General features: G+C 39.3%; 1 protein-coding gene across 2 annotated transcripts in view; it reads left to right on the top strand.

The window, feature by feature from the left end:
- Positions 1-312: 312 nt before the first annotated feature.
- Positions 313-14,617, top strand: part of JAKMIP2 (janus kinase and microtubule interacting protein 2) — a 130,221-nt gene continuing 115,916 nt past the window's right edge. For both annotated transcript variants that reach the window (XM_063447371.1, XM_063447372.1), the window contains exon 1: positions 313-434. The gene's annotated coding sequence lies outside the window, so the exon portion shown is untranslated. The remainder of the gene's footprint in view (positions 435-14,617) is intronic.

Below are 14,617 nucleotides of genomic sequence, written 5' to 3' on the forward strand. Positions count from 1 at the left end.
CTGACATTTCACTGAATAACCTTGGATGACATTTTATCAAGAATGCAGCGTACAGTAAGGTTCCATTGATAATCTTGTAAATAAATAGTGAGCATTCTATCTCCGACAAGGATGGAAGGGAAGATAGGTTTACGTAGTAAAGCGAACACCTACATACACAGCTATCTTCTCTACTAATGGCAGCCTAGTTTCCATAGGAACTGAGGGAGGGAGATTGCAGTCCCAGGCTCCATGAGCTCATTCTCTGTCTGCCTCTCTAGAAGGAGTAGGGAGGGGCTGCTTCTCTCCTCCCTTTATCCCCAGCCATCCAGCCATCCTCAGCATCACCAGAAGCACATCTGCTGATGTGTGTGGCTCTTATATTCAGCAGCAGGGGCAAACATGGATTCAGGATTCACACTGCTCTGCATTCATCCTTGCCAGACCTCAACATGGTGAGCCTGTACCTTCTTATTTACAGTGCCCTTTCCAGGGGAGGCCTTTTTAGACCTTGCCCTACCCATGAATGGGAATAATAGATTTAATGTGCTAAATACTGTATATGGCTGAGAGATGGAGAAGCTGCAGTGGTTATGGTTAACGATTGGGCTGGTACTGCTTGGGTTTGATTATATATTTCTAGCTATAACCTTATGCTTAAAATATATAGACATTATGTGGGTTTGGTTTGCTCAGTGTGTGGGTTTGTTTATTTCAGTTATGGTTTTGTATACTAGATAGCTGCATAGGGATGGGCCTGATTTTCATTTGGAAGACATTACTCCAAATCTATGGAGAACATATTTTTACTTACTAAATCACATGCAACAGTTTATAATTCTGTGGTTTTGTGTTTGATTTTTTTTAATGGTGTGAACATTTTGACTTTGGAGAATAAATATCAGGACCAAGCAAGAATCTGGTAAATCCCTAATGTTTAAAATGGCTGCAGTCATATCAGACCTGTAAATATTTTATAAGGCCAATTTCAGGAGTTGCACTGTACGTTTACACAAAACAGCTTTATTTATCAAAGAGGATGGTGTTTGTTAAATGGCAAACAAAATGTGGTACCTTGTCTTATTTAGATGCTAATATTGCAGCAGAGCAATGGGCGATGGGATAATCGGTATTAATTAAGCTAATTAGATCTGTCTATCTTTCATGTTATTTTAGAATCCTTCCTACGCTTAACCAATTGACATTTTCTGTATTTCATCCATTTTAATGTAATTGGAGTAAGCAAAATGCAGTATGCCACCGAGAAAGCAAACCCTTGCAAAAATAATAATAAAATGTAATATCTTAATGGACAAACATATATTATAATCACCTATCATATAGTGCCACTGCTGCATTTCCATTGTAAATGCACAACATTTAATGTAATTCATTGATTTTCTGTGGTCTGTGTTTGCTGAATACTCTTCATAGAACACAAACCAATTTAACCTATTGAATACAAGAATGATGCTGAATTCAGGAGGAGCAATAGCACTTGGAAGGTTACACATGCATGCTATAAGTTACTTAATTCATATATTTCTGGTTCTTCATTCACTAAATTAGGAATTATGGTGAATAGACAAGAGATTTGCAAATCTTAGACTAAATGACCCACAGAAAAGAAAAAAAAATATTCAACTCATCTTTACTGTTTTGGGCCTAAAATTACCTTTTCAATCCTCGACAATTCCAGATGTCTTAAATAATGCTCACTGTGTTGCAAAGGCCTGTTTTTAAGGCAGTGTTTTGTTCCTATATTGAGAAGATGTGATTTTCCTAGGTGATTTGTTATGTATGCTATTAGTCTTGGCAGTCCTGCCCGTTTCGCTGCTCTGATTGAATTTGGCATCCTACCTACCAGTTAGTCTTCCTGTACCAGCAAATTTTTCTTAATTTTTCTTTTCTGTGTGACATCTGCATTGTTTCAGTACAGATTGCCCTTTCCATGTACAGCCTCTGCCACTAAGGCCCACGCTATGCAGTGTCTGCTCTTGCTAGCCGTTATGACATTAATCCCATTGTAAAGGCATTCCCACATGACTGCTCATTCAATGAAAAATACTTTCTAATCCTTAAATTTGTTTGATGATTAGTTTAATGCTTGTCAAGTCGGTTGTCATATTACACTGTATATTTTGCATATTTTGTTTCTTTGCTGAAAAATTGAGTTATAAATTGTGCAGAATACAAATATCAAATGCAAATTGTAGGACATAATAGTACAGATAAATAATGTTAGAAAATTTATAATTTGACCTTAAATATGTGGTTTCCTTGTAAATTCTGTATGATTTCCAGTTAAATGATTAATAACTGGCATGGGCTTTAACACCTTCTGGGGTCTTTGCATATTTTGAAAAGATCTTCAATGATGACATGGTCGCTTGGGGAGAAGTGGCAGTGGAGTGCAGGGAAAAGTGTGTTTTACTTACCTGAATCTGTTCCTTGCAGACACAATCTTCTTCCATGGGTTCTGCTTCAGATGCTGGGCCTTTAACAGCCAGGAACCCGCGTCAGTGTCGCACATGCACAACACTCATGTCTATGGAGGGTTCCGAGAGACTGTAGGGGACTCTATAGACAAAGCCTTTTCCCCGACAGCTGTCACTAGTGATGACTGGAGGCTTGACAAAGCTTGACAGTAGTATCTCCACCTTTTGGTCAAACTTTGTTAAGTGTAGGAATTTTTTTTTTTTTAAAGTAGTCCCTACTTTGTCTCAGAATATCTTTTGACTGTGCTGGAATTTTTGTGGAATTCCAATACAGTCAATGTAAATATTTTATAAAGATTGCATTTTTTATAAAATGCTATTTGTTTGGGAGAGTGACAATGCCGCTTTAACATAAAAAGGGATCAAGCAACATCTCAAATGCATCATTTTGAAATTTTTTGTTATAGACTACCCCATGTAAGTAGCCAGAGTGGCCATTGAAATACATTTCTGTGTGTGTGACTCTCGTTTATTATAGTGTCATGTCATTATAATATATTTATAGGTCAAAGTATTTATTCCATTGCTTAGTTTATAGACAGGTTATACTCGAAAAATTTGAATATAGTGCAAAAGTTCATTTATTTCATGCAATGTAATGCAATGTAAAAGGGGAAACTAATATATGAGATAGACGCATTACATGCAAAGCAAGATAGTCCAAGCCGTGATTTGTCATAAGTGCGATGATTATGACTTACAGCTCATGAAAACCCCAAATCCACAATCTCAGTAAATTAGAATATTACATGCAATCAATAAAACAAGGAGTGTACATAGAACAATATCGGACCTCTGAAAAGTAGAAGCATGCATATGGACTCAGTACTTGGTTTGGGCCCCTTTTGCAGCAATTACTGCCTCAATGCGGCGTGGCATGCAAGCTATCAGCCTGTGGCCCTGCTAAAGTGTTATGGAAGACCAGGATGCTTCAATAGCGGTCTTCAGCTCTTCTGCATTGTTCGGTCTCATGTCTCTCATCTTTCTTTTGGCAATGCCCCATAGATTCTCTATGGGGTTCAGCTCAGGCGAGTTTGCTGGCCAATCAAGCACAGTAATCCCACGGTCATTGAATCAGGCTTTGGTGCTTTTGGCAGTGTGGGCAGCTGCTGGAAAATGAAGTCAGCATCCCCATAAAGCTCGTCTGCGGAAGGAAGCATGAAGTGCTCCAAAATCTCCTAGTAGACGGCTGCATTGACCCTGGACTTAATGAAGCACAGTGGACCAACACCAGCAGATGACATGGCTCCCCAAATCAACACAGACTGTGGAAACTTCACTCTGGACTTCAAGCATCTTGCAGTGTGTGCCTCTCCATTCTTCCTCCAGACTCTGGGTCCTTGGTTTCCAAATTAGATGCAAATGTTGCTCTCATCAGAAAAGAGGACTTTGGACCAATGAGCAACAGACCAGGTCTGTTTTTCATTAGCCCAGGTAAGACGCTTCTGACTTTGTTTGTTGTTCAGGAGCGGCTTGACAAGATGAATACAACATCTGAAGCCCATGTCCAGGATCCGTCTGTGTGTGGTAGCTCTTGATGCACTGACTCCAGCCTCAGTCCACTCCTTGTGAAAGTCCCCAAAACTTTTGAATTACTTTTTCTTGACAAGCCTCTCCAGGCTGCGGTCATCCCTGCTGCTTGTGCACCTTTTTCTTCCACACTTTTCCCTTCCACATAACTTTCTATTAATGTGCTTTGATACAGCACTTTGGGAATATCCAACTTCCTTCGCAATTACCTTGAGGCTTTACCTCCTTATGGAGGGTGTCAATGATGGTTTTCTGCACAACTGTCAGGTCAGCAGTCTTCCCCATGATTGTGATTCCTACTGAACCAGACTGAGAGACCATTTAAAGGCTCAGAAACACTTTGCAGGTGTTACGGCTTACTTAGCTGATTAGAGTGGGACACTGTGAGCCTAGAATATTGCACCTTTTCACAATATTCTAATTTCCTGAGATTTTGGATTTGGGGTTTTCATGAGCTGTAAGCCATAATCATCGTACTTATGACAAATCACAGCTTGAACAATCTTGCTTTGCATGTAATGCAAAAAAATAAATAAAATAAGTGCGCTAAAAAGTGCAAGTATTACTCACTGCTTCAATTCAGTGGAAAACAAGTGCAAAATGCTTTTAACTCTTAGAGAGTGCAATGTGCATCTACATAAATATGGAAAGTACAAATTGCAAAATGCAAAAAAAAAAAAAAACACTTTAAAAGTGATCATGTGTATAAATAGTGTAAAGTAAACTTACTCTAGTATCTCATCAAAGTAATCTCAGTTCCAGACAATAATACACGGAGAAAAAAATGCAAAGACCATATATAGTGAAGTATTGCAAAATAAAAACAAATGCAAGTATTTTAAATGAAGTGTTCACTCACAAACAGAGAGCAGATGAGCCTGCTTTACTTCGAATAGCCCCAATATGCAGAGATGTCCACTGCAGCCAATAAGGTAAAAAAATATTTATTTCTCAACACATTAAAAGCATCATACTTCACTATATATGGTCTTTGTATTTTTTTCTCTATGTATTATTGTCTGGAACTGAGATTACCTCAGATGAGATACTAGAGTAAGTTTACTTTACACTATTTATGCACATGATCACTTTTAAAGTGTTTTTTTTTTTTTTTTTGCATTTTGCAATTTGCACTTTCCATAATTATGTAGATGCAAATTGCACTTTCTGAGAGTTAAAAGCATTTTGCACTTGTTTTCCACTGAATTGAAGCAGTGAGTAATACTTGCACTTTAAATTTTAGCGCACTTATTTTTTTTTGTTTTGATTGTGACTTTTTGTGTCTTTGAGCTAAGTACACGTATAAGTGCTGCTGTATTTATTAAGCGTATCACTATTGTTAAATAGCGCCACCTTGTCACTTGTTTATTGGATTTCTGTTTCGCATGTAATGCGTCTATCTCATATATTAGTTTCCCCTTTTACGTTGCATTACTGAAATAAATGAACTTTTGTACGATATTCTAATTTTTCAAGTATCACCTGCATACGTAAATCCATTGTTTCTATTTAGAGATGGAAATCCCCTAAATATTTTCGTTTATATTTTTGTTTAGGGCTCTTAAATTCTACAGCTACCCACGACTGTCTGTGTTGATAAATATGGAACACTTATCAGTAAATCGGTACAGTTGCGTGCTCGCCACACTTTGTAAAAAAAAATAAAAAAATTACCCATTCTCCCTTTGAAGGGCATGGATGAAATATATTTGCGCACATCTTTCTCTGTGTTGCAAACACAACAGGAAACAGTAGGATGATAGGAAGTGTAGCGAAGTGACCTTTCTAATAAATAGTTCATTCGGTGTAAGCAAAATTCAGGAGTCATTTCACGGCTGCTGTTTTTTGTCCTTCCCATATACCTATATACAGCAGTCCTTGATGATAAACATTTGTGTTTGAGGACCTTCCTTTAAAAAACAAAGACAAAAAACACATTGTTTGAAAACAGTAATTTTTACAGTGCAATTCAGTGTGTCAAATATTTGTACAACTTTACAGCTACAATAGAAAGAGGTTAGAGAAGTAATAACAATAAATAAAATAGATCCTTAATATTGTGTGCAAAACCCTGCCAGCGTGGTGTGAACTATGTGAATGCTCAGTTAGGCGAGTCTTCAGCTTGTTTTTGAGAAGCATGAGGCAAATACTTCCTGGATTTGTGTGTAGTGTGGGCACTGAAACAGACCACTGACTTGCCAACCTAGCATGAGATGGAGTATAGACTGATAGTAGTAGACTATTACTCTATATTCTATCTTGTTCTGTTTAGTAATTTTAAATAAATTTAAAAGAAAATGGAGCTTCAGTGAAAAGAAGGTTAACATAAGTTATATGTGATTTCCCATTGTTTATTCAATGATGGCAGTTCCCCTCTTATAGTGATGGAATTGGAACATATCCCTGATAATAATATATAAACATCCAGTAAAGGAATGATTTAAGCAAGTTCTAAATCATACCACCATGAGCACATAAGACTTGTAAATGCTCTAATCTAATGGAAAATATGTCAGAAATCACATTTTATATTTCTTTTTGTATAAAAAAGTGTGTAAATATTTGCTACACTAATAAGTAATTCAAAAGAAAAAGTGACTGGAAATTAGTAAATAGAGGAAAAGAATGTCAGAAATGATCGATTACCGTATGTCAGAATAATTCTCAAAAAAGTTGCAGATTATTAAACAGCAGTTTCATAGACTTCGAGAAATAGTCAAAGAGACATGTTGTCATTATTGTTTAAATCATGCATCTCAAACTCCAGCCCACCAGATGTTGTTGAACTTTAACTCCCATGATTCTCTGACCATTTATTGTATCCAAAGAATGCTGTGACGTGTAGGCCATCAACATCTGGTGAGGCAGAGTTTGAGATCCCTGTTTAATATAATTTTGCTAGATATTTGTGTACTACATTTCTTCAGTCATTGTTAAAGTAACACGCCAAGCATCATGCCAACAACATCTCTACATTGGAAGGTGCATGCACAGCCTGCTTAGCTCTCACATCTATTGGGAGGAAGGTACCGGTGCCTGGGGACCCCAGATAAAAAGTAACAATTCTAAAAAAAACTGACTACTAACAATGGGTAGGCACTAGGGCACCTATGGCACAGTTAGAAAATATAAAGGATGGGGTGGGCACAATGCCAGCAAGGAGTGGTTTATTTAACAATACCCACAGGAGGATCATTCTTGAATTACAATGACACATGCTGTGTATGTATGAATTGAACATTTCCTTAAAAATTGAGTTTCAAGAATAATATAAATGTCCTTGGAATTTATAATGTGTGTGTGTGTGTGGGGGGGTGAATTTGACATAGTGGGGGTTTGCATGGTATTATGTTATAGAGAAGTAACAAGTGAAATACAGTAATCATATCCATTATGTTTTTTTTCCTCTTTTTTTTCCTACTTCAATCTCTTTATCTTTCTTCATCACAACATTTGTTTCCTCTTTTCTTCTATAGAGCACCATTTGGGATGCATAATTTGCAAAATCCCCCAATGGTAACATCGCTGCTGGAGGTCTGGTGGCCATGGGGTGCAGGGAAAGGTGGGATTTACATACGTGAACCTGCCCCTTGCGTGCGTTCTTTTTGCCTGCCGCATCCTCTTCAGTTTCTGTCGCTTTAGCTGTCAGAAGCCGATGTTAGCATTGCACTCTTGCGCATGTGCGAGAGTACAGCATTTAGATGTGTGGAGGATACCACAGGATACTCCATAGAAACAGCTTTATTTCCCTACAGCCATCACTAGTGACTAGCTTGATAGCGCTAGCTTTACCTTGTGGCAAGCTTCGGAAAAATACTGAGTCAAAATAGTCCCTACTTTGTCTCAATAAATCTTTTGACTGTGTTGGAATTTCAGTGTCTGTGTTGGAGTTTCGGTTAATATGTGTATTTCATAAAGATTTTATCTCAAGTTGGACTCTAAAGACGTCCTCCTTAGATCTAGAAATGCAGTTATATATTCCTAACTCTATAGTGTTCTTTTAATTAAAACTAATCCTAATCTAAAATATCATGTTAATAAATAAGTAACTGCAAAGTGTATTTTAGGTGAAAATAATGCCATCCTGTGGTTCTGGAGACAATCATCCTTTGGTAATGTGGTTTATTATGAGGTCCTCAAAACGTATTTTTGTCATTATTTTCCCATAATGCACTGTTGAATTTTTTTTTTTTTCAAAATTACAAGCCAAGGTCGGGGTTACAAAATGAGACAATACGAATTAACTAAACAAGGGTCAGGATACCAGAAGTAGGGAAAGTCAAAAACATAAGCCAATGTAAAAAAACAGAAATACAATACTAAGAACGCGCTCTCTGACAACCAACAAGTGGAAACCACGTCAGGGCACTGAAAAAAGGCATAACAGGGTTTAAATATCCTCTCAGTGCTTTGATAGGTTATTACACGGCCTTAGACGAGAATGTGATGTTACACGCACGCCGGCGCCATATTTAATGTTGGCAGTGCTCCCTTTAACTTTAAGAACGGGACCACAGCGGCCGGTGTCCCTTAGAACGCCGCACCAGCCGGGACCCATCTTTTTGAAGGATCGCCCGGCACTCCACCGCGATCCAGGTAAGTTGTTGTTCCCTTTTTCGGTGCCTATCAGGGACTTACTTATCTCTGAAGTATCGGCACGGTCGCACTAATCAGGCGCAACCGTGTCGTTACAGACCCCCTGCACCGTGACACTTGCACACTCAGATCTCTGTCAAGGCATCCTCGTGTTTCTCAGTTCATAGTTATGAAGGTTGCAGGAACATAAAATGTCATACCTTGTGACTTCAGCAGCCTCCATCTATCAAAGAAATATAGATAAATGTGTGCTCAAATAAATTATTAAATTAAAAATGTGATATTCCACAAAGCTTTGTAAAAAAGTAACTCCAAATATTTTCATGCAAATCAATATGACAAAGTGCACACATGACAACAATATTCTCATTATGAACTAGGTAACATTAATTGATTAGTTAGTTAAAAACATAAATTTATACTAAAATCACCACAAAGGTGTAAAAGTGATTTTCATAAAAGCACAAACAGACTGTGACTCAGACTGTGCACCAAAACATCAGGGTGCCTCCAGTCATAAATATAAGACATTAACACCCGTAAACAGACTAGTGTGTATTTTTTTTTTTTTTTTCTGTGAATTGTTTGAATTTTTTTGTTTCCATTTTGACTTGTTTAATTATTGCATATGACTATGCACAATATGTGTGTTTGTTTTCTTATGAAATATAGGTCTGAATGGTTATATACATACGGGATGCTATAGGGATTGTCTATTTTTCAACTACAATTATTTTTATTCTTTTTAGAGTCTGTGATAAAGCAATACTGTTTAAGCATTTTTGGTAAACAGCTGTAAATTTTTTTAGATCTCCAAAGAGACCACCAAGTTCAAATTCTGTATTTTTTTTAAGTCTTTATTTTTGTCGTGCAGGTAAGTACATTGCAAGTACATTACAAGAGCAAACGCCACAACAGCGTACATGTTGTATACAGGGTAAACAGTGGCATGAGTATATGCACATTTTTTTGTTTTGTGATACATAAACAAGCGTAGTATAGCTTATGAGTCTTCATAAAAATGTGTGGTACCATGTTATGTTAAGAGTGAAACACAAAAAAAAGTAATGCAAGTTAAGTCTGGCTGGTCATAAAATAATATTGAGTGAAACCTAGGCTCAGGTAATAATAGTAGAACCTCCCATTTGCTGTGCTTTGCTATGGTTTAAACATGGTGTTTGGACATAAGCTAGACGCTATGTAAGAAGGTATGAATCCTGTTTGTTATAATGCTCTGCTCTGAAACATGGTGTGGATGTAGAAGGTGTGTGTCCTGCAAGAGTTGTGTCTCTGTAAGTTACTCATGGGATTAGCCCTTGGGGAGCCCCAACATAGCTTAGAATGTGGAAACACAAAAGCATGCTTCAGAGAAAACATGGATACCGCTTGTTAGGTATTTGTGTAGCTATGCTGTGAGATGCAGGATGAGTGGTATATCAGGAGCTTGCACAGTGTGTGTATCTTGACATTGTGTGGAATACCCGTATGTGTGAAAGGGATATAGTATACATGTCTATGTTTCAAGGTAAGTTCTGCTATATCATCCCCACAGGTAAAAAAGGCATGTCTAAGCATAAGATTAAGCTGGTTCACCATTAGTCTATCACAAAGACTGCAAAGGATGTCTATGTTATAGAGTGAGCTAGCATATAATTGAGATGTATTTAACGTGGTTAACAAAAGAAGCTTAAGCGGTATTGCGAGTAAAACCACAGAGGTCCCTTAGGAAGGGCCGCGCCGCTCCTCGGGTTCCGCTTTTCGGGACTGCTGGTATAGGCAAATCACGGCAGGTCTGGTAAATGCCACTCCACTGGCCCCAGGCCCTGCCTGAGCCTTCCACATGTGCCCTCAGTTCTGGCTCGTAATGTGGCCAGCAACAGTAATCCCGGCTTGGGTGTTCAGCCTAGGAGTGAGGTTGTGGTGAGGGGTGTCCTCTGGTGGTCCACGGCCTAGGAAGGCAGTAGTGGGTACCCGCTTTGTGTACCGAGCACGGAAGTTGGGCCATCCGAAACATTCCCTCTGGTCTTTGGTGTCGTAATGGGGGCTCCGCTCCATGTCTGGGAGCCTTAGTCAGCATAAATAGTTGTTGTTTGTGCCGTCAGCGGATAAGCCCATGCAGCCGCTCGTTCTTGGTGGCTTAGTTTCCCCTTCCCCTGTGTCTGCGCCATGCGGTCTAGCGGCCGTCTTAAGGGGTGAGCCAGCTTGCCCTGGAGTTGCAGCTTCGGGTCAGCCGTGCAGCCGCCTCCCCTGTGGGGACCGGGATAACCCCCACCAGTCGAAGGGGGGGAGGTGTGAACGGGGCCGAGGAGGCATCAGGTAAGTTGTAGGGTAACAGTGGCTGGGGCAGAGAGCGAGGCATCAGCTGTCCGCCCTACTCCCATCCCAGGTAGACTTTAGTCCTCAAGTCCCAGAGTCTCTCACCAGGACCCAGAATCACCCGGTTTCAGGTGCTCCAGCTGCACTGGGACACTTCAGGGTCTTGTTCCATGGGCTTCCAGGGTGTTACCAGCTTTGACCGGTATGTAGCCAGAAATAGCCATTTTCCTCAGGAGTGATAGTGACTTGCAGCCTGCTGGCATGGCCGCCCGGCCCCGCCCCCAAAATTCTGTATTTTTACAGTACTTCCATTACATGTTTTGGATACCAACGCATGATCATCGGTGAACACTGGGAAGGATAAAAAAATATAAAAATATAAAAACATATAAAATACTAATCCTTTAACATAAACTTGCGGTCGTTGTCGGTCAGGAGCTATATTAGCACTTGTTTTTATTACTGATCAGCAAAACCAACCTATCTGAGCCTTAATCCACCCTAGGCATTTATTTCAGGCTTACAATCTTAACGAACTGTGGCAAATTTCCATTTTGGGCACTAAATTACATTAATGCTCAGGAGAGACAGGTTGCTTTGTTCTGCTGCCAGCTTGTGTCTCATTGTTAAACAGCCAGAGCTAATTCTGCTGTGGTAAAAGGAGTTTAACATTATGCAAAACAACAAAAACAAAAGGCATCTTTTTAATTTTTATTCAAGGAAACAGAGAAAGATCTGTATTTCATATAATTCTGTAGTATTTAGATTTAAAATTCTGTTCACTTACTTGTGTTATTCCATTCATACTGGAAACGGAGGGCTGTGATCAGATAAAGCTATTCTTTTCAGCTCTTTTTACCATAAAATATTTCTATTGAACTATGGAACACTCAAGGTTTTATCATTTAGTTCAAATATTTTACTCAATTATGTGAATGTGTTGGTAGCAAATGTCTGAACTCGCAGGATTACATTGTTTTTTAGACAACTTCTCCATATTTTGCATCAGTTTGTTAAAACATATATCTCCCATTTTCACTTTTCTTACTGTTATAGAGTGTCCTGCTTCAAAACAGAGATTCTTCATCTCTTACATAGTTACCTAGTTACATAGGCCAAAAAAAGACGTGTCCATTAAATTCAGCCTTCCTCACATCTGTCTTTTAGCTGTTGATCCAAAAGAAGGCAAAAAAAACAGTTTGAAACACATCAAATTTTGCAACAAATTAGGAAAAATTTATTTCTTGATCCCATAATGTCAGTCAGATTTATCCTTTGATTAAGAAGCTATTACCCTACAATTGAAAAATTATGCGATTGAATGTTATGTTTTTGCAAGTATGCACCTGGCTAGTTTCTGTTTAAACATCTGTACAGACTTTGATAAAAAAAACACTTCTTCAGACAGATAATTCCACATCCATATTGTTCTTACGGTAAAAAACAACAACTTTCCTTTGCCTTAGACCAGGGCTTGACAAATTTGTCTGGAATCTAGGAGCCAGCTAAAAAAGTTAGGAGCCAGTTTTTTTTAAACTAGCAAAGTTTAATTTACGAGAAATATACAATTCTTAAAGGGACACTATAGTCACCAGAAGCTTAATGTAGTTGTTCTGGTGCCTAAAGTCTGTCTCTGTAGCCTTTTCAATGTAAATGCTGCCTTTTGTTAGAGAAAAGGCAGTGTTTACATTGTTGCCTAGTAGCACCTCTAGTGACAGTCACTCAGACGGCCACTAGAGAGTCCTGAGTCAGTGCTGCAGAGTGCACAGTGTGCAGCACCTTTGTTCAGCGTCTCCACGCTCTGCATGGAGGTGCTATTACCCATAGAGAACATGCGCAATATCTTCCCAAAGCTATCCTGTAGGAAAGCATTGATTTAGCTGAGATCTTAAATATTGATTATATCAGCCATGAAGGCAGGACAAGCTGCCGAAAACTGGCACGGCGTGGGAAAGAAGGTGAGTAAAAACACCTCTCTCGTGATCGTAGGGGTGCAGGGACCTAAACACACACACACACTGACAGAGAGACACACACACACTGACAGACACACACACACACTGACAGAGAGAGAGACACACACACACACTGACATATACACAAACACACACACTGACATACATACACATACACACACTGACATACATACTCACACACTCAAATTGCCATTTTCCATTTTAATCCACCCAGCCTCCCTTCCTGGGATAGCTGAGTAGACTTTCCTTGGGGTCCAGTGGGGCTGCTTGCTTATCCTGTGTGCGAGGGAGCAATAATCTTCTTGCAGCTCCTCTCTGCTCACTGTAGTGATGCTGGGGCCTGAATGACATCATATTCCGGCTCCCGTCATCACTATACAGCGCGAGGAAGCAGACAGGAGCTACAGGAAGATTACTGCTCCCTCCCGCGCTGTCCCAACCTGCCGCCTGCATGATCCCCAGGGCGGCCGCCTCCATGCAGCCCAGGGATGCCGCCTGCATGCTCAACGACCGGCCGACCCCATTGTTCCACCATCCTGCCTTTAGCTTAACGGCTTAAAATCCCAGGGGCAAAATTTAAAGTCGCCATGGCGACCTGGCGCCTGGGATTTGTCAAGCCCTGCCTTAGACTAAATTTTCTTTCTTCCAGTCTAAACGCATGACCTTGTGAGCTATGTATATTCCTGTTTGTCGATAGATTTCCAGACAAAGGTTTGTATTGGCCCCGGATATATTCGTATAATGTTATCATGTCCCCTCTGAGGCGTCATTTTTCTAAACTAAAGAGATTTACATTTGTTAAACTTTCTACATAGCTAAACGGTTCATTTCTTTTATTAATTTTGTAGCCCGTCTCTGCACTATTTCTAGTGCCATAATATTCTTCTTTAGAACAGGTGCCCAAAAGTGTTGTTATTGTTTTTTTGTTTTTTTTTTTGTGTGTATTTCACTGTGATAATAATGTGTAATTCACTGTGATATATTTTACTATATATACTATTACTATATCAGCAATAATAATAAGGCAATATTTAAGCCCTGCTGAATTAAAGGGATATTGCAAGCACTGTAACAATTGTATTAGTTAAAGTGCTTGGAGTCCTCTAGACCAATGTTCACCAACCCAGTCCTCAGGGACGACCAACAGTCCAGGATTTATGTATTTCCCTGTTTTATTCCAATGGAGATACTGACAAAACCTGGACTGTAGGTGGTCCCTGAGGACTGGGTTGGGGAACACTGCTCTAGACCTTTTCCTCCATTCAGTGTTACCTGATTTTCATGCAGTTTACTGCTAAATAACTGCTAAATAATTACATACTTCCTTCAAGTGATAGCAATTCATATCGGCAATGGATGCTGTGATAGGCTAATGGCAGTAAGCTGGCACTCTCTGGGTTTAGCTCAAGAGAGATATCAAAGTTCCTAGCAGGAGCTTCCCACTCTTCATACTGGAAGACAGAAACCTGGGACTGGTGCCTGAAGAACCCCCAGCCAAGAAGTTAAACCATTAGCAATTTGTTTGCCTTCTTACATTGGGTCAGCACTAGGACACTCCAGGCACCATACATAATTTAAAGGAAACCAGAAACAAGTACTGTGATATAAAGTGTTTAGAAAACTCTCTCTCAATCCATCTCAAGTATTGCTGTGAAGAGTATTTGGAGTGAAATGGAACATACGCAAATATCTTGCAATCAAGCGTTACAAAAATTTAACTGT

This window comes from Pelobates fuscus, chromosome 3 (genome assembly GCF_036172605.1).
Source record: "Pelobates fuscus isolate aPelFus1 chromosome 3, aPelFus1.pri, whole genome shotgun sequence".
In the NCBI taxonomy this organism is placed as follows: Eukaryota; Metazoa; Chordata; class Amphibia; order Anura; family Pelobatidae; genus Pelobates; species Pelobates fuscus.